Source organism: Papaver somniferum, unplaced genomic scaffold (genome assembly GCF_003573695.1).
Source record: "Papaver somniferum cultivar HN1 unplaced genomic scaffold, ASM357369v1 unplaced-scaffold_150, whole genome shotgun sequence".
NCBI lineage: Eukaryota > Viridiplantae > Streptophyta > Magnoliopsida > Ranunculales > Papaveraceae > Papaver > Papaver somniferum.
The window spans coordinates 1276930-1298968 of NW_020624377.1; positions in this window are offsets into that span (position 1 = coordinate 1276930).

The window sequence follows — 22039 nt, forward strand, 5'->3', positions numbered from 1 at the left end:
TCTTAAATAATATCACCATATATAAGGAAAAAACTTACTCAATATCTTTGTATTAATTGTCATTCCTTTTTTTAAATAAAAACAATATAAATTTGCTTTTAAATTGTGGATTCCATAATAAAAGCAATATAAATTTGCTTTTATTTTCTTAAAATATTTTCTAAAATAATAATACTATCAAATTTAAGCTAATAATTTAGTTTTGGTAATAATATAACATTAAATAGGTTACTCAACGGCTAGTCATGATATTTTATAGGATTTCCTTAATATCTTGACAAAGTCAAAGCGGACTCTTAATTTAGGACGGAGGGAGTAGTAAACTGTCCAGTTTTATCACTGGACAGTTTTATACTACTACCCAATAACCCTATTTTGTCTCAATCCAATACGCATGGGATTGGTATTAATCTGGTACTTATCTTAACCTCCTCAAAGCCGAGGTGAGAGTCTTGTTGATTTTACTCGTACATTTCGGGATCGATGTATAATGGTGGGCCGCCCATAGTAGTATTTTTCACACTTCCGAGAGTGCGAATCGTGCTTGTTATCATGTGCATTTTTGATACTGTGCATTTGTGGTAAAATCAAGTCAATCCCTCGGCACATCAAGTATTTAGTACCGCTGCGGGGAAGTGGTTGCAAAATCCTCTCTAATTGAAGATCTTTAGACTTTCTAGTGGTATTTTAGGATTTAATTTTCTATTGTTACTGCTTTGTTTTTAGTTTTTCTTTTAGATGTATTCTTCCTTTTTAGAGTTTGCTGATTTTATTTGACTTTCATAGGTATTCTTAGTTAAAGTGCGGTATCCGAGGTAGTAACAAGTCGAAAGTCGGTAAGTACTTGATATACTCGCAAGGATGATTCTATATCCACCGAAGGTTTGCACCGTGAATTGCACCGAGAGGGGATCACACGGTCTCAAATGTCCCTTTTTTGTATTAGGATAGGGGTGGGGCAGGAATGGGCCCCACCATCCTCTCACACGGTACAAATTCGGTTGGTTTGGTTCGGTGGATATATCATTTTCGTACTCTCAAAGATTTTGCATGGTAAGTTCGACATTTTCATAACAACATCATCCGGGACTCTCACGTAAAAGCAGTGTTTTAAGAACCGGATCGGACCGACCGGTTAGACTGGTGAACCAGTAAGAAAAATGGTCTGGTTCATACATGACCCACTAATCTTTTAAAAAACCCAGTGAACCGGGTGACCCGGACGGTTTAACCAGTGAAACCACCGACCTAGCTGGGTTTTTAACAGGTTTATCCGGGTTTTTTTCGTCCACAATTTTTTTTTTTTTATAGGGAAAACTAGTTTTTTATTTGATTAACGGAAAACTTAAAATTGAGATATGAATGATGTATCTCAATTTAACAATGGAGAAAGAAAAAGTATTGTAGTGAGGCTGTAACTTCGGGATTCTTGTTTGATGCCTGAAATGGCGTTTCCATCGTCAATTAAATTGGTGTTGCTGGAATTGGAGAAAACAAAATATACAGTATTGATGTAGAGATGGATTAAACCGTTATCATTTGGTATTTGGTAGAATTTATGTTTGAAAAATAAAAGATCAAAGAGGAGGAAGTAACAGAAAGATTGAGAGAGAACTATGGAGGCGGACTAAGAATGTCTACGGTTTAGAACTCAGAACTCTTTCGTATAGAAAGTGGCAGATGCTTGAAATCTGGGGTTTCTTTATAAATAATGTTAGGATCAAATACCCATAAAACCCTTGTTAACACGTTGAGTGAATAAGCTAGTCAAGAACGGTTTCTTGGGGATCATGGTTATTTTGAAAGGATCATGGTTTTATTTTGGGTAAAGACATTAGAAGTAAATCTTGGTCACCCCTTATCTAGATATTTATATTAATACCTAAATTACTCTCTTGATTAATTTTTTGGTAATGATTAGTTAGTGTTAATAATAGTTAGCGTAGTGCTTAGTAAAATGATTAAGCAGAATTAGTGAGAGAGTAAAGTTGGAGAAGATGAAGAAGGAAAACATGACAAAGGATTTTACCAACCACAACCGAAGGAAGAGTATTTGGGTACTCAGGTATGTTTCAAACTTAGATAATGTTGGTTGAATTGCTCCAAATTTTCAAAAAACTGTAAATTTTTAGGGTAGATTTGGGCTTGTTCGGTTACCTTATGTGAAGAACAGGTTACCGAACTCATCTGAAAGTGTAGTTCGGTTACCTTTTCCATATACGCAGGTTACCGAACTCGTTCTTTAATGGAGGTTTTTAGTTGTTCGGTTACCTTTTCCATGCACGCAGGTTACCGAACTTTGTTTATAGGACTTACAGAGTAATGTTCGGTTGGTTCGCAAACTTTAACCCAACAACATATCTAACCGAACTCCACATGTATGCAATTAGTGAAGAGTTCGGTTTGTTAAGATTTTTTGCGAACAAACCGAACATAGTGGAACAAGTTCGGTTAAACTGAAACTCAACATAGTAGGCAAAATAACACAGTTCAGTTACATTGGAAAAAAAATTTCTTTTTGGAATATAAGTAGAGTTCGGTTACTAGATAGTTTTAGAATTTTTTGCGAACCAACCGAACAAGGTAGGTAAAGTTCGGTTATATCATAACTCAACATAGTAGGAAAAATAACACAGTTCGGTTACATTTTTTTTTTTTGTATTATGGGTATAGTTCGGTTACTAACTAGTTTTAGAATTTTTTGCGAACCAACAGAACTCGGAGTTCGGTTATGAAAAATTAAATTCGTGATAACTGAAGTGTTCTTCGTGTTCTTGGTTTCAGAATGTTCGGTTAGAAAACTAGTTTTCTTAAAACTATTCCTAACCGAACATGCCACTTTAACATCCATTTAAACCATATTTTGATGATTTCTACTCAATTTTCCTATCCAAAAACGAATTAAAAAGATTGATGGGTTTTTCAATCGAACGAGGAACGTCAAGGAAAGAGAGAAGAAGAAGAGAATAATTTTTTTTTTTCAGAACTAAAATTTTTCGATTGCTCTTTTGATTTTGATTTGTTTTTGATTTTGGTTAGTAAATTCATTTAGATTAGATGTATATGATTAGATTTATATAGTTATTAAGTTAGTTTTAATTTAAATTAAAGTAAAGGGTAAATGGGTATTTACCTAACTTTTGGATACCCCGTATAAGTATAGGGAGGTTGGCCTAATAAGACCATGGTCCCAAAAAAAAACCATGGTCCCTAAAAAATCGTTCCTAGTTAATTACTAGCTGTTTTCTTTCTAAGCCCACACCAGATGAAACTTATTTCTAAGGCCCACACGAGATTAACCAACATGTCACTATTTTTATTTTTATATGAACTGACCCAGATTACCACTGATTAAACCACTGGTTAAACCAATGATCCTTGATCCAGTAAGTTTGTCGGTTCAATGCCCGATCCGGTTTTCAAAACATTGCGTAAAAAAAGAGGTGGAGGTGGTAAGTTTTGCATGTCAATAATAGATGCCTCATTCAATAAAGAGACGGAGCGGGTAGAGGTTCCTTTTTGGATGTTGGGAGTTGGGTCATTTATTTTAGCCTTCATTCATGAATCAATATAAATAACCTAGTTAAATAGGGGGCCCCTAAAAACAATTAGGTGCCCTAACCAATTTATGCCCACATCAAAAAATTTAGGGAGTTCCAAAATGTGGTGATTATGCTATTTTATCCTTACTACTAAAAAACCAATTTACTCCCAATTCATTTTCTAAAACCAAAATCAGAAAACTCTCCTCCCCTCCCTTCCTCTCCTACCCGAGTTCCCCTCTCCTCCTCCATTAACGACAAAAAAGAAATAAAAAGTTTGTTGATTCATCGCAATCGTCCATACGAAAATTTTTAATTGATGATTAACTTTTTCTAGAAACATGGCTCGAACCAATGAGTACAAAGGAAAGTTTGCTAACCCTAAATTGGGTCGTCACTCTGTAATTTCTTATATCCTAACGATTCTTCTTATACATGTATACCCTATGAAAAATCGTTAAGCTGTATGATGTTCTAATTAACGACCCTAATTCTGCTACTACAATTTTTTGGTCTAGATTTGGGTCGTTTCTTCTGTAATCGAATCTATTGACGACCCTAACTCGACTAAGAACAGTCCCCCTGTCTTCAAAATTGGAAGTGTCGTCAGTAGATATATTTCAGTCGTCATTGAACTCTTTTGGTTTAGATTAGAGTCGTTACACTTAGATGATGACCCTAGTTGCAAAACAAAAATACACACTGTCCAAAGTATTAGAGTCGTTCCTGTGTTAACCAAAAAATATTACGACTCTAGGTAACCTAGATAAAAAGGGTCGTCAATCTGTACCACACTACCCTAACGATTTATCATAACCTGGAAAAGTTGCAGGTTTGAGTCGTCATTGCTAGTGTCAATATACTGACGACCTCATAGAGTCGTTAGGGTATACACACCCCGACTCTGACGACCCTTACACTGAGTTGTTCCATAGTGGGGATGATTTGACCACTTGGAGCAAAAAACACACAAATCGAAGGGTACAAGATGTTTACCTGATTATTTTTGAGCTTGGGGTTCCTCGTTTTGAAGGTTGGTTCCTTCATTTTGAGCAATTGGATCTTAATTTGCATCAATATCCATGGCTTCCTCTATCAACAACTCTTCTCAGCACACAAAAACACTACTTTCCCCCCTCCCCCAAATTTTAACTCTTAAATCTGATTTTAACTAAAACAAACTAATTAACTTAACTAATCATTAACACTAATCATTTAGAGGTAGTTTAGCCATTTCAAAAAAAATGGGATAAGGAATAACTCATATTTATTATTTCATGACCCTTTTTGTCCTGTAGTGTAGGCCCCTAATTGTTTTTAGGAGCCCCCAATTAAACCAGGATAAATAAGCGTAAATAATCCTCTGGTTCTCACATGTTTTATGTACATTGAGATATTTCGACGCATTGTAGCAACTACGTACTCAGAGATATTTTATTCCTAGAGACTAGAGTGAAGATGAATTCAAACGCTCCGAGATGTTGGCTAGTTTTGTTCATTGTGATTGTGCTTGCAGTCCAAGCGGAGAGCGGCTGTTACATAGAAGATGAAGTAACGGTAACTGTTCTTAACAAGTTAGAAGATACTAAAACTATGACGATCCAGTGTCGATCAGCAGATGATGATCTAGGTAAACAAGTAATTCCGTATGGCGAGCTTATTCCACGCTTTTCTACTGCGATGTTGAATGGAGAACATTTGATGAAAAAATTGGCGACATTTGCAACAGTTACCATTTTATTGTTTATAATGCCAAAAGAGATGATTGCAGGTGCAAACGGGAGTGTAACTGGGATATTAGAGACAACGGGCCTCTTGGTCAAGATGAGACGGGTATGGGGAAACTTTCCATACGAACTACAGACCTGTTCTGCATCTTAATAGATTATATCTTGTTTTTATGTTTGTTTTTTCCTTATGAAGATCTTGTATTAACAAGATATGCACTTACGGATGCAGGTTTATTTGCTATAATATTAAATATTTTTCTTGTTTTTCATTCCCATTAAATCGTGATCTTTTATTGTTTTTAGCTACTCCTTTCGTTCTTTTTTAATAGGCTGGTTTTGATTTTAGAGAAAATTAAGAAAATTAAGAGAATCAATCATTGAAAGTGGTCCTCTTGACACTTGTCAATAAAAGAAGTGAAGTGAAATGATCCCCATGACACTTGTCAACAAAAGAAGTAAAGTGAAATGGTCCATAAACACCTGTCATCAAAAGATGTTAAGAGAAAAGTGGTCCCCAGAAAATTAAAATAACATTTGACTTTCTCAACTAGAAAACCAGTCTATTTTTTTTAGACATTTATTTATAAAAACCAGCCTATTATTTAGGAACGGAGGGAGTATTATTTTTATTTAGTTCCTCGGAATGATTCCATCCAGAGGAATGGATAACCTAGATAACAATTCGGTCAAGTCACAAGGTGATGATATGAATGACCAGATTAATTCTTTTATGGATCCAAAAAAATGGATTAATGCTTCAAAAGAAAATTAAAAAAAAAAGAACATTTTATAGGATTCACCACCCAATATACTAAGAAGGAGATTTATGTGTTGAGTTAGTATGATCTCTTAGTTAATCACCCATTCAAGTGGGGAACGTAGTGAAGCAACAAACTCCAGTAACCCTGTAATCATCCTCCATTTTTCCTAAACCTGGCATGCTACATTGCCGCCAATGTATTTGATCTATCAATTATAGTCTTTTTGTCGTCTTGAAATTGCCACAAGTGTTTGGCTTAACCAATAAAGAAACTACTCTTGGAGCACGGCTAACAGAGTAATGCCTTTGTCTTCATTTAACTTTTTTTTAGAAGGAACCCCAACAGAGAAATGTCCTCAAAATTACCTGACGTTTTTAGGGGCCACTCAAAAGGATTTAGGGGCCAACAATAAAACAAAAAAAGGTCACCCAAAGGAAAAATGTAGCCAGTCTTTATCTCGCGTAATTCGTAATGGCGAAATTACCCTTATATATTCGGAGGATATGATAACATTGTTATCCTCCGATTTCAATCGGAAGCAAAAATATTTCCCAGATTTCCGATTGTGGTCGGTGCAGTATTAGAATGATTTTTGTTTCATTTTTTCATTTCTTTTGCATTTGTGAGTTATTAGAGTTATAGAGAAGAGGTTGAAGGAAAAAAGGGAAAAACCATTTTTTTCACTACAAAAATGGATGGATATGAAGAAGAAGGTGAGAATCATGACGAAAAACAAAATGTTGAGGGTTCACGACCGTTTAGAGAAGATGATTTGGGGTATATGTTGAATGATCCAAACTTTTGTGGAGAGGAAAACCTAGACGACCCTTTCATGGAAGAAAATGGAGAATCGCATGATATTGAAGCTAACGATGCATGTAAAACACAGGTATTGTGTTAAGAAACTAAATACTCGATTTGCATGGTTTGTGTGCTTTTGTAAACAAGAAAAACCGATTATTGCATGCATTGAATGCCATGAACTACCCAAATTCGGTAGATAATTTATAGATTAAACTTACGAATATAACACACTGAGTACCAAATATGTATATTCGGTAGTTCCAAGATACTAGTTTACTGCCGAATATGAGAAAAACCCCAAACTGGTTTTCCAAAAATGTCTACATTCGGTAGTTATGTAGAGTTATTTACCCCCGAATGGCCCCAAAAACGAATTCCTCAGAAAATTTCAAAACTCAGTATTCTTATCCTTTACAATCGGTAATAGTTTAACATTATTTGACCGCCGAATAAAATTTCCGAAAACTTGAAAATTGTATGTTTGTCGATTAATGTTATCTCCCGGTTATTTATATTCGGCTGGTTTACTATATATTTTAGCTTTCGATTATATCATTTTTTGCACTCAGTAATCTGTGTACATTCATTTGCATAAATCCGGTGTTTTGGTAACCGATAGGATTCCGAATATAAAGTATTCGGAAGTTTGACTTATTTAATAACCTCCGATTATATCATTTTTTTCACTCAGTAAACTGTATACATTCATTTGCATAAATCAGGTGTTTTGGGTAACCGATAGAATTCCGAATATAGAATATTCGGAAGTTTGACTTATTTTATAACCTCCGATTATTGTATAATAATTTGTTGCTTTCATATGCAGGCCGTTGAAGAGTTTGTTGATGACTTCTATTTGAGGCCCGACACTTCCCTATACTATGCAAACGATTTGGTATACTCATAACTACTTTTTTTTTTTGCAAAATTTATATGTTAAATGGTTATGCTTATTAGATTTGTTTTGTTTTATGCACGTTTAGAAATTTGGAAGTAAGAAGGAGGCAAAGGAATGGCTTATGAACAAGGCAAAAGCTAACATGTGCATGGTAGTTCAAAATAATCATGTTAGTGACACTCGATTTGAAATGATTTTTGAGCGAGGTGGGACGCGAAAGAGTCACGAGGGAAAGAATAGTAAGTACATACGGAAGACGAATAGGAAATACCGAAGCAATTCCAAGAAGATAGGATGCCCATTTAAGATTGTCTTCTATAAGCCCGATGGTATTAAAGGTAAAGAGTATAATTGTGGGGTTACTCGGTGCACAATTTTATAACATGGTGCACCCTTGAAGAAACATGGGATGGTTCATAATTGTGGCGTGGCTTCTTATACTTACCAACAAAAGGACCCAATGAAACGTTAATCCAAAATATACGATCGTCCTGCTGTTCTTTGGGTAGATCTTTCACAATGTAATAATTTTTTATCCATTCGGTCTCTTCCTCAACTTGTTTTAATCTTTCTCTATGATGGAATTGTTCTTGACCTCGCTTCTTATCCTTGATTTCCTCTTCCTCCTCCTCCGTTGCCACTAACGATTTGGTTTAATTTTTTTGGGTTGTTTGTTCCTTTTTTGTATTTCTTCTTGCATTGCTGCAATTGATGTAATTGTTCGCTTGCATCTTCGAAGTATGTTGTCGATTGATGATGGACTTGCCATTGAAAAGGTTTTTCATTCAGATTTTTTACTCAATAATAACTGAGATGGGTTACCCTCCTTATATAGATTAGAGTTCCAACGGATCTAATTTTTGAAAATATGGCCGTTGAGGTTTCGTATCATTGGTGCACTACAATCGGTTGTTAACGATACACGTATTCCCTCCGAATAAGACATTCGGTGGCAAACTTAAATTCTTATCTACCGATTAAGTTGGTATTTCTAAACACGACTATATTATTCGGAGGATAATTTTTTTGTAAAGTCCCGAATGTACGATGGCCCAAAAATCAGAATTTGGGAAAAACTTATACTTTTCAAATTTTGAAATTGAAATAATCGGAAGTATAGTTAGTTACCCAAACTTCCGAATACGGGCTGTCTAACATTCTATATTGGCCCTTGGAACCACCTAGAGCCATGGCGTGGTTTGTTTTGAACTTGCAATATTCGGAGGATAATTTTTTTGTAAAGTCCCGAATGTACGATGGCCCAAAAATCAGAATTTGGGAAAAACTTATACTTTTCAAATTTTGAAATTGAAATAATCGGAAGTATAATTAGTTACCAAAACTTTCGAATATGGGCTGTCTAACATTCTATATTGGCCCTTGGAACCACCTAGAGCCATGGCGTGGTTTGTTTTGAACTTGCAATATTCGGAGGATAATTTTTTTGTAAAGTCCCGAATGTACGATGGCCCAAAAATCAGAATTTGGGAAAAACTTATACTTTTCAAATTTTGAAATTGAAATAATCGGAAGTATAATTAGTTACAAAAACGTCCGAATATGGGTTGTCTAACATTCTATATTGGCCCTTGGAACCACCTAAAGCCATGGCGTGGTTTGTTTTGAACTTGCTATATTCGGAGGATAATTGTTTTGTAAAGTCCCGAATGTACGATGACCCAAAAATCAGAATTTGGGGAAAACTTATACTTTTCAAATTGAAATAATCGAAGGTATAAAACATTATATTGTCTTCCGAATAAATACTGGCCCCAAAATGGGATTTTTCCTATATCAGAAATTTTGAGATTTTTTCAATATATACATTCGGTAGTGAGTGTTCTTCCGAATACTGTGTGTCTACTTAAATATATTCGGTAGCCAAAAAATTCATTAAACTACCGATTATTAGCAGTTTGTATCCAGGAAGATATGGCCACCAATATTCGCCAGATAACCATCAAATTGTTCTCCCGAATACTGTCGATGTTCTTGAGAAATGAAGAACACGACTACATTCGGAAGTAAAGGAGCATGAATATCGCCCGAATCTGGATAAATAACCGAAAACCCTAAAAAATTTTTTTCTCGATTCGTCGAATTAAAGCAAAATAAACCCCAAAAATGATAGATTCTTACCTAATTGGGGCCATTTGACTTTGGAGTGGAAATTTTTTTTTCTTCCACAATCGGAAGATAATAGGAAACTGGAAGAAGAAGAGTTGAAATGAGTAGAATTGTTTTTGATTTGGTTTTTATACAGTTTTACCAGAAGGGCATTTATGTAACTTCAATATCATATAGGGTACCCCTTAACTAGAGTCTTTGACTGGGTATAAATTGATGGCCCCTAAATCCTTTCGGGTGGCCCCTAAAAACGCCAATCTATCTCTTAACTTTTGGTTACGAAGATTGCAAATCTAGAGAGAAACTTTATAACTGAATCTAATATAATAAGTAAAATTCCATTTTACAAATACATTAGATTAGATAAGGAGGAGTAGAAAACTACTAGTTGAAAATTTGCAACTTGTCTGTTCAAATAATATTCATAAACACAAATTCATTTTTAATGTTGTTAGATTTTATCTTAAACCAAAAGTGGGGATCACTTGTTGATTTCAACCACATGTTTCTTTTTATAAAAAAATCCAGCGTGTCACCCACAATATGATCTCTCATTAGCCGACTGCAAACCCCATTAAACCACTTCACTTGGAGTGGATAGTCTTAGCAGTAACCTCTCAACATTTCCAAGAGATCAAAGCCAGATATCCTTTAACTAGTTGTCAACTGTGTAACACTTTGTGTTCTTAATTTCTTGGACCGATGATAAAGTTCATATACTATTTGTTTAACTAGAAGCAAAGATTTGGGTGGGGATTTCATTTCAAGTCAAGTGGCAATTCAACTTCACAAAACAGTATATAGCCAAACACAGCTGAAAAAACTATATATATTCCGCCAACATACAAAACTCACATCCTCAACAAGAACAACAAACACAAGTACTCTAACCTGTCTTTCTTTCCGTAGGTACACGAAATAGAATTGCCACGTGTCATAACAAATAAGGTAAGAAAATCCTAATCAAAGATCCGTGTCAGTGACCTATCAAATTAGTCAACATAAGAAGGAGAAATACAAATCCCAAGCGCGAAGATAACTCTCCACCCCGAATAAAGTAGAAGGACCATCAAGATAGTAAGGCGAAGTCACGAAAAGATTACTTGGCGAAGAAGATAAACCGCGAAGTAGGAGAATTAGGGCGCAAGAAAAAGGACAGGTGTCCCGACAATACCACGTGAAGTCAGCGAAAGATGGGAAAAAACTTTATGGAATATACTCCAGGCGAAGCATAAAGTAACTTCGGCGAGATGATATGAGTTGTATACCACTAGAGTTGCTAAGGCCCATAATAAAGACCTTTGGACAATGTAAAGGGAGATATCGTTGGGAGAGGAAAAGGTCTAGCATAGGAGAGAGAGAGAGATTTAGGGTTCCTTGTAATTCATAGGTTGGGAGAAGGGATTAGGGTTTCCTTGTAACCCACGAGTGTAACTTGTATTTTGCTTGAGATTAATAAATAAGTTTAAGTTTTAGTGTTTATTATGTCTTAGATCTTGCATATTCTCCATTTGGGTGTGTTGTTGGATTTCCAGTAATCACACTCTCCTTCTCATATCTCACTATAAATTTCTTCATACATAGATGGATTCTTGTGAAAAGTGTTCTTCACTTAACCGTGAACTTAGAATCATATATAAGAGCTAAAATTCTCCACTGTATTTGGTAGTTATTATATCTTGAATGAAAACAACGAGAGGATTCGACTGAATACCCACAAAGTACAATGTCGTCTAAATGTGATCCAAGTTGGAATGAATTTATATGGCTTGAGTGTTCGAGAGATAGAGATGTTATTGATAAACTTGGTAAACAAAGTATAGTATTCGAGCTCCGATCAAGAAACTCAAAATCAATTTTTTGCAGGTCTAATGTTTTGGGTACAACTGAAATTTCATGGATAGAAGTGTTGGAATCGACAGAGCTGTCAATTGAGAAATGGATTCCCCCAATCTCAAAACACAACCACATTTTCCAGGGTTTGAATCCCGCTTCATTGCAAATTGGTATGAAGATTACAGTACCCGAAACATGTTAATATATATCCTTATTTAAGGATAATATATTGTTTCCTAGTATATATGATCTTTGCTTTATCATAATATATTGGGCTCTATATATTCATGAGCTGTGTGACCAGAATTGATAAGATTATCATAATAAGAATTATCTTCTTCTTGATCATATATTTGTGAAGATGGTATCTATGAGCTAGGGTTCTTGAATCATGGGTAGTGATTCAGAATTATACCAAAATAAATCAAAACAAAAAGGGAAGATGAAAAACAAATTTGCTCATATTATAGTTCAATCTGAAGGTGCAGTATTCAAGCCTGAGATTGTTCTTGATGAAACAAACTATAATTTGTGGTCACAAATCATGGAGATGCATATTGCTGAAAAAGAAAAAACCTCCTTTATTATGGTAAGGACAAGAAAACCTATCGAGGAAGATCCAAGATATGAGAAGTGGCACGCATATAATCAAAAAGTCAAGAGATGATTATTGATGTCTATGTCACCTGAAATCATGAAGAGATATATTCGGTTACCTACTGCTAGAGAGATTTGGGATGCATTATCTAAAGCCTTTTATGATGGAGATGATGAGATGCAGGTATTTACTCTAAATCTACGAGCGTTTTCGGAAAAACAAAATGGCAGAGCACTCTCAATTTATTATGGAGAACTAACTGAAATATTTGGAGAGCTGGATCATCGTGACAAGGTGGTTATGGAGAATTCTAATAATATTGAAGCCTATCCAAAATCAATTCAGCGCCTAAGGGTGCATATATTCCTTGATGTATTAGATGAAAGTTTTGAACAGATCCGTGGTGAAATCTTGAGAAAGGATCCTATTCCTGAATTGGAATCATGTTATGTACTCCTTCGTCGTGAATATGTTCGACGTACAACAATGGAAAAAGAAGCGGAAGAAGTTGAACCTGCTGCTATGGAAACTCGAAACCGGTGCAATCAAAAAGGGTATTTTCAGAGATACTCAAAAACTGAGGTGGACAAGTCATCACTTAAGTGTACACACTGTAATCAATCTGGACATACAATTGACATGTGTTTCGAGTTGGTTGGATATCCATATTGGTGGGACCAACATCTGGAGAGGAAGAAGGAGACAAAGAAAAATTCTGGTGCTCCAATGGTTTCAACAAAGAAAGGAAAAGATTCCATGGTAATATCTGCATCAGTAGCAAGGACAGGTAACGATGATAAGTTTTTAAATGTTTCTTCACTTGTTTCGAATAATTCATGGATAGTTGATTCCGGTGCCACAGACCATATGACATGTGATTCTAAACAAATCTCTCCCCTTAAACCATCCTTACAAAAAACAGTTTCTACTGCAAATGGCTCAGAAGCTCCAATTACTGGTGAAGGGTCAATACCTCTCACTGAAACTTTAAACTTAGATTCTGTCCTAGTAGTTCATACATTAGACTGTAGTCTCTTATCAGTTTCCCAAATAACTAATACTTTACATTGTGTAGTGATATTTTGGCCTGACTGTTGTGTTTTTAAGGACATCACAACGAAGCAAACGATTGGTTATGGTGTTAAGCGTGGGAAGCTGTTTATGGATTTGGTGTCAAGTAGTTCGGATAAGCTGCGTCAAACTCTTCTTGCTGATGGTTCTGAGGGGGAGAGACAAAAATCTCAAATTTTGTTATGGCATCGACGATTGGGACATGCGTCGTTTGGTTATTTAAAAAAATTATTTCCTAGTTTGTTTGCAAAACTTGATATTTCTAGTTTTCATTGTGAAGTATGTGAACTTGCAAAAAGCCATCGTGCTTCTTTTCCATTATCATTCAATAAGAGTCCAGTTCCTTTTATGATCATACACTCTGATGTTTGGGGGCCATCTAAAACTACTACCCTGGGTGGTTCAAGATGGTTTGTTACTTTTATTGATGATTGCACTAGAATGACGTGGGTGTGTCTCATGAAAAACAAAAGTGAAGTTACCGCCTTGTTTCAAAAGTTCCATAAGATGATTAACACTCAGTACAACAAACAGATTCAAGTACTTCGTAGTGATAATGGTGGTGAATATATGGATTCTGACCTTCAACATTATTTGAGGGACACGATTATTCATCAAACTACTTGCTCTAATACGCCTCAGCAGAATGGAGTAGCAGAGAGAAAGAATCGTCACTTACTGGAAGTGGTCCGTGCTTCATTGATAGAAGCACATATGCCACTGATGTATTGGGGAGAGGCACTTACTTCTGCAGCATCTTATCAATCGAGTGCCATCCAGTACCATTGTGTTTCAAACACCCCATCAAGCTCTTGCTGAAGCAGTTGTGGCTCCAACTGTTCCTAATCTGCCGCCTCATGTGTTTGGTTGTGTAGCTTATGTTCATCTGCACAAGAACCAACGTGATAAGTTGGCTCCTAGAGCTCTGAAGTGTGTATTTGTGGGATATGCAACAACTAAAAAGGGATACCGTTGCTATCATCCTCCAACCAAAAGAATGTTTGTTACTTTGGATGTTGTATTTCATGAAGATAATATGTATTTTTCATGTGAGTCTGAACTTCAGGGGGAGTACCATAAGTAAATTCAGACTCTTAACTATGATGAAGATATATTTGAAATTGATGTATCTGTTATTGTCAACTCTGATGATATGGTAAGAGAATCTGTTGATGAAGGCTTTTCAAGAGAAGAAACAGAAAGTACATTATTGGATCGTGATATAGAGATTCAAGATGAGGTTATGATAGAAGAGATTCCAGAGTCTATGTTACCTCAAGAAGATGAAACACCAAACCAATCGTCTGCTACGGATGTTCTTGAAGAATCAAGGAAACAACTTCCACAATGTGTAAACAGAGGTATTCCTAAACCCAGATATGAACCTGAAACATCTAGTAAGGTTAAGTACCCTATGAGTCATTATGTCTCTCACCATCGTTTGTCTAAATCTAATAGGCATTCGTGAATCAACTATCTAATGTTTTTATTCCTAACAATGTGCAGGAAGCATTAGTTGATCCAAAATGGAGAGCAACTATATAAGAAGAAATGAGGTCCCTTTTTCAGAATGATACTTGGGATTATGTTGATTGTCCAGAAGGAAGAAAGATTGTGGGGTGTCGTTGGATTTTCACCATTAAATACAAGGAAAATGGTGAGATTGAACGTTATAAAGCAAGATTAGTTGCTAGAGGGTACAACCAAACTTATGGCATCGACTATACATAAACTTTTCCTCCAGTAGCGAAAATCAACACAGTACGAGTATTGTTATCACTTGCTGCAAACTTGGATTGGCCTTTGCAACAATTTGTTGTAAAGAATGCCTTCTTGCATGTTGAATTAACTGAAGAAGTTTACATGGAGCTTCCACCTGGTATTTCAGTTCCAGGATCTCATGGTAAGAAGGTATGTAAGCTAAACAAGTCATTGTATGGACTAAAACAATCTCCAAGGGCATGGTTTGGCAGATTCACCAAATCTATGAGGAACTTTGGATATCGTCAGAGTAATTCTGATCATACTTTGTTCATAAAGAAAAGGAAGGATAAAGTTACTGCTCTTATCTTATATGTAGATGATATGGTGGTGACAGGAAATGATCCAGAGGAGAGGAAATCTTTGCAAAGATACTTATCAAAGGAATTTCAAATGAAAGATCTTGGTTCATTGAAATACTTCCTTGGGATTGAAGTTTCTCGATCCAGTGAAGGAATTTTCTTATCACAAAGGAAATATGTTCTTGATCTGCTAAAAGAAGTGGGCATGTCGGTATGTCAGCCAATCCATACACCTTTAGAAAAAAAGGTAAATTTGTGTATTGAACCTGATCAAGTTTCTGCTGATAAAAGGAGATATCAAAGACTTGTGGGGAGATTGATGTATCTATCTCACTCAAGGCCAGATCTTGGTTATGCACTCAGTGTTGTTAGTCAATTCACGCACAATCCAGGTGAACAACACATGGATGCAGTTTTACGTATTTTGAGGTATTTGAAGTCTGCTCCTGGAAAAGGAACTTTATTCTCTAAAAATGAAGATTATAGAAAGGTTGTGGCATATACAGATTCTGACTATGCAGGAGAAATAGATGGCAGACGTTCTACTGCAGGCTACTTTACCTTTATGGGAGGTAACTTAGTTACTTGGAGAAGTAAGAAACAGAATATTGTTACAAGATCAAGCGCAGAGGCTGAATTCAGAGGTATGACAGATGGCAGTTGTGAAACTTTGTGGTTGGGGCTTCTCCTTAAGGATTTGGGGGTTCCTCTCAAGGATCCTATTACTCTGTATTGTGATAATAAATTTGCGCGTGATATTGCTCATAATCCTGTTCAGCATGATCGTACTAAACATGTGGAGGTTGACAGGTTCTTCATCAAAGAGAAGCTGGACAACAACATTATTGAGATGCCACCGGTTCGGTCTGAAGAACAACTTGAAGATATTCTCACACATGGAGTGTCATGCAAAAAATACTTGAGTTTTCTGGACAAGTTGGGCATGTGTGATATCTATGCACCAACTTGAGGGAGAGTGTTAATATATATCCTTATTTAAAAATAATATATTGTTTCCTAATATATATGATCTTTGCTTTATCATAATATATTGGGCTCTATATATTCATGAGCTGTGTAACCAGAATTGATAAGATTATCATAATAAGAATTATCTTCTTTTTGATCCTATGTTTGTGAAGAAAACAATACATACATTGAAAAATAAGAGGAAAACTCGATTTTCATCGAAGAACTAGAAGGAGTGTGGACGTAAACATGGGGGTGTACTGATACGAATGAGGATGTTTTTGCAGTTGCTGCAACGTTAGAAGTGTTTTAGGCTCTTTTATATCTTTTTTCTCTCTTCAAAAATGTAAAAATGGAACATTTTCCACAAAATTGGTTAAAAAGACCAAAATCAACAATTTCTGGGTGAAGTGGACAGTTAGATTTTGATACTGTTTAAATTGACAAAAATGTAAAAATAGACAGGACGTAACCAGTTTCATCGTGCCCATTTTCAAATACTTTTTCTTATTTTTAATTTACACAGGATGTATCCAGTTTCATCCTTGCTATTTTTTAAATTTAAGCTAGGATGAATCCAGTTTCATCCTTGCTATTTTTTTTTTTGGCCATTTCACCCAAACTATTTTTTACTCGTCCATTTAAACCGTGATTTAAAAATATTTGGACAAATGACCCATTTTCCGAACATTTTTTTTGTGCTCAATCCATGAGAATGAGTTTATGGTTCAATTCTTCGTTGATTTTGTGCTTACTTTCCTAGCAACACTCGTTTTCCGTAAATGATATCAATATGAAATGGAACATTTATTTGGGTACGCAACTAAGTTCTCTTGCAAAGGAAAAGAGTGATCAGATGAAATACATGATCGAAATATGGTCCCAAATTCGCTTTATTTTCGGTTAGTTTGTAATTATAAAAAAGCAAAAAATGGTCTGGTTAAAATGATATTTTGAATTACAGTTTTAGGGGGAAGATGAAAAATTCAAAATATATAAAGTGCAAGTTCTCTTTCAAGATATGGATCGTGTTCTGTATCCAGTCCAAATACCTAAATCAAGTATTAAATCGGTTGTCATGCACGGTCGAGTTAAGTCGATATTTTCAGATCTTCCTAAACTATTGGTGTTGTGTCTCTTAGATTATGGTAAAACTGTCGCGCCCTTTCCTTGAGGGAGAAGGGGCAATATATTATTATTATTATTATTATTATTATTATTCAATGAGAATATTCTGGGTCTTATAAATATGGAAAAATATAATCTATTACACCCCCTTAGTCTTAGCGGGAGAGGAACAAACACTTAGACTAGTACGAAAACGAATAAATAATTGTCTAGGAAGACCCTTTGTAAAAATATCAGCATACTGATTTTCAGATGGAATGTGCAACACTCGAATGTCTCCAATGCGTACGCGTTCACGAACAAAATGAATGTCAATTTCCACATGTTTTGTGCGTTGATGTTGAACAGGATCACCAGACATGTAGACAACACTCACGTTGTCACAATACACGATAGTAGCACGTCGTAGTAGTATATGTATCTCAAGAAGTAAACTCCGGAGTCAAGTTGTCTCGGCCACAGCATTGGCCACGCCCCGATATTCAGCTTCAGCACTAGAGCGAGAGACAGTTGCCTGACGTTTGGAAGACCAAGAAACAAGGTTGTCACCCAGAAAGATGCAGAAACCAGAGGTTGATCGCCGTGAATCAGGACAGCCCGCCCAATCAGCATCGGAGTATGCATGGATTCCAGAAATGGTGGATACAGATAAAAACAACCCATGATTGATAGTATCCTGGAGGTACCAAAGTATACGCCGAAGCGCCTGCATGTGAGGTTCTCTAGGGTCGTGCATGAATAAACATACCTGTTGAACCGCGTAAGATATATCCGGTCGAGTAAAAGTAAGATACTGTAATGCCCCGGCCAAACTTCAGTATAAGGTAGGATCCTTAAGAGCTGGTCCAGAGGTAGCGCTAAGCTTGGAGTTGGTGTCGACCGGAGTGGCTACTGGGTTGCAGGCATTCATGGAAGCACGAGAAATGATGTCCTTCGTATAGAGTGACTGAGATAAAAACAGCCCGAAAGATGACCGAGTAGGAGTAATGCCCAAAAAATGATGTAATGAGCCAAGATCAGTCATACATAACTCTCGTTTCATCATGTCAATAAAACGGGTGAGAAGAACATCAGTGGAGGCAGTGAGTATGATATCATCAACATACAATAATAAGTAGGCAGTGTCCTGTCCTGACCGATATATAAATAAAGATGGATCACATACACTACCCTGGAAACCACAACTGATGATGAAAGTCGCAAACCGTTGAAACCACACCCGAGGCGCCTGTTTGAGACCATATAGAGATATACGTAGTCGACAGACATGATCTGGACGGGTAGGATCAGCAAATCCCGAGGTTGATGCATATAAACTGTCTCAGCTAAGTCCCCATGGAGAAAAGCATTCTTGACGTCCAATTGGTGAATGGGCCAAGATCTGGAGGTGGCAATGGTGAGAACTGTGCGAATAGTGACGGGCTTGACGACCGGACTGAACGTCTCAAAGCAATCAACTCCAATTTGCTATGATTTACCGTTGGCGACAAGACGGGCTTTGTGACGTTGTAATGATCCATGTGCATGAAACTTGTGTCGAAAAATCCACATGGAGCGAATAACATGAGCACCAAGAGGTCTTGGCACTAGATCTCAAGTGTTAGTTTTCAACATTGCAATGTATTCATCTAGCATGACTTTCTTCCAGTTTGGGTCCCGAAGGGTATATAGATGAGACTTGGGAAGACGGGAGATTTTGTGTTGGGTTTGAACATGAAGGTTTAACCGCTGAGATGGACGGAAAATTCCGTGGGAAGCCCGAGTTGTCGGGCGGGAAGGAATGGCAGTGGAGCTGCCGGGAGGAGAAGGAGCGACAGACTTTGGAGGGACAGTGGTAGGGGCTATAGACTGTAGGGGGACAGTTGTAGAAGGTGGATAGGATGATGACGTTGTGTGAGACTCGGCAATTGGAGGAGTACAAGAAGGAGTAGAAGAATGTGCTGGTGAATTCCGGTCAGTGGAGAGGGGTAGGGAGTTGACGTCCGTGACAGAACTGGGTGAACCGGGAGCAGGTGAATGGAGACGGAAGGGGAGAGGAGATGCAGCGGAAAGAGGAAGCCGATAACGGCGATGAGGTGGGGTATATGGTTGATGGGAAACAGGAGATGCAAGTGATGAAGTATTAGTGGATGGGTAGGCTAGAGGGATTTTAAACATGGGAGAAATGGATTGGTTGGAGTGGTCTTGATTGGGAGAGTCACTATGGGAAGGTATATGGAAGGGGAAAACGTTTTCATCAAACTTTACATGGCGAGATAAAATGATTTTGTTAGTGGCTAGGTCGAGACAATGATAGCCACGATGATGAGGGGGAAAACCAAGAAAGACACATTTAGTGGAGCGAGGGGAAAGTTTGTGTGGGGTGGTAGGGGAAATATTAGGGTAGCATAGACAACCAAACGTACGTAGGTGATCATAGGTTGGTTGACGTTGGTAAAGAATTGACACAGGAGAGGTGAAATTGAGGACAGTGGAGGGAAGAATGTTATGTAGATAGACGGCCATATGAAGAGAGTCGGCCCAATATTTATACGGAATGGAAGCATGATACATGAGGGTGAGAGTGATGTCATTGATACGACGAATCATACGCTCCGCCTTGCCATTTTGAGACGCAGTGTGAGGGCAAGAGAAACGAAAGACTAAACCCGAAGTTTGAGAGAAATTGTGAAAAGAGGAATTATCAAATTCACGACCCATGTCTGACTGAAAACATTTTATGTCTCGCTCAAATTGGGTTTTGACAAAGGAATGAAATTCTAAAAATTTGGAATAGACTTGAGATTTGAGTCTCAAAGTATACACCCATAGGTAATTAGAAAAATCATCCAACAGGCTGAAGATGAGATAATAGCGAAAACCGGTCTCAACATGTGAAGGACAAGTCCATAAATCACTATGAATAATATCAAAAGGAGCGAAAGTAATAGAATTTGAGTCATGAAAAGGAAGACGAACATGTTTACTAACTTGACAAGAGTGACAAAGTTTGGTAGACTGTTTCTTATTACATTGAATTAAAGAGTTGGAACGTAAATTATCTAAAATAGCCTGCCCAGGATGGCCGAGGCGGCTGTGCCAGACGTCAACGAGGCACACGGTAAGAGACAGTGGAGGAGAGAGGATGAATGTAAAGATGGCACGGCAGAAGATGTGAGAGGATAAAGATCCCCAGTGCTAGCACATCGAAGAAGGATCGTCTTCGAATTCAAATCCTTCATAGAAAAACCATATGGATCAAATTCAACAGACACAGGATTATCAGTGGTGAATTTACGAAAAAAAATAAGATTTTTGATTATATCAGGAACAACAAGAGTATCTTTGAGGTGGAGTGTTCGAGAAGAGAAGAGAGATTTATAGAATGGGTACCACTGGCCGTAACTGGGATAGAATTGCCGTTGCCAACTAAGATGGATTTAACATTACTAGTGTTGAAAACACTGTGTAACGTACCTGGATTTGCAGTAATATGTGAGGTCGCACCAGTGTCCATATAGAACATGTCGTCCGGCGACTGCAGACTCATTGAGATGTAGGCCTGAGCGAAGTCCGATGGTTGCAACATTTCAGTCGAAGGGACAGCATACGCTTGGGCTTGTCCAAGAGCGGGAGAGTGTTGGCGCTGCTGGGCTTGGCGTGCACGACCAGGAGATAGCCCACGGAGAGGCAGGTTGGGCTGCCAGTGGGGGACTGTTGGGTATGGGCAGGGATGTGGAGCCCAATAGGACATCCATGGAGTAGGGTGTGGGCTGTGGGTCGCTGGAGCTCGATGGTTGCTGGGCTGGCGGAAATGGGCCGGTGTCGGCAGGAGAGGTAGGTCTGTAGAGTTTTGGTCTTGGCGCTGATTTCGCCTGCCAGGTACAGAACGGTGATTACGCTGGCCGGAGATGTTGGTGGAGGAAGCGGTGGCTGCCAGTGCAGTTGAAGACGTCGTGGTGGTTTGATGGGCACGTCGAATCTCTTCGGTGCGCAATTGGGAACGAGCAGCATCAAAAGTTGGCATAGACTGTTGTATGAAGGATGCAACAGTGTTGTATTCCTCCGGAAGACCATTGACAAGTTGGATAACCAACCGTTTGTCATTCATGGGAAAGTCGAGATCAGTCAAACGATCCGACGATGACTTAAGTTTGTCACAGTAGTCATCGATACTAGCACAATCAACAAACTTTAGATTGACAAATTTACTTTCAAGGGTCGCAGCATGATTACCTTTGTTATCTTGAAAAAGCTTTTGTAGATGATCCCAAAGTTCTTTAGCGGTTTTACCGGATTTCAGAACCGTGAGCATCAGTCCTTGGCCATTGTAGAAAACATCCATTGACGGCACAAGGCGTCGAGTTGCGTCAAGGTGTTGTTGTCAATCTCCGTTGGAGGTGCAGATCCTTTGATGAGGAATAGGAGACCGTGAGCTTGAAGATGTAGTTCAAAGAGGAAAACCCATGAAGAGTATTCATCCTTTTTGATGTCAAGAAGAATAGGGATTAGGGTTTTTATGTTGGTGACAAC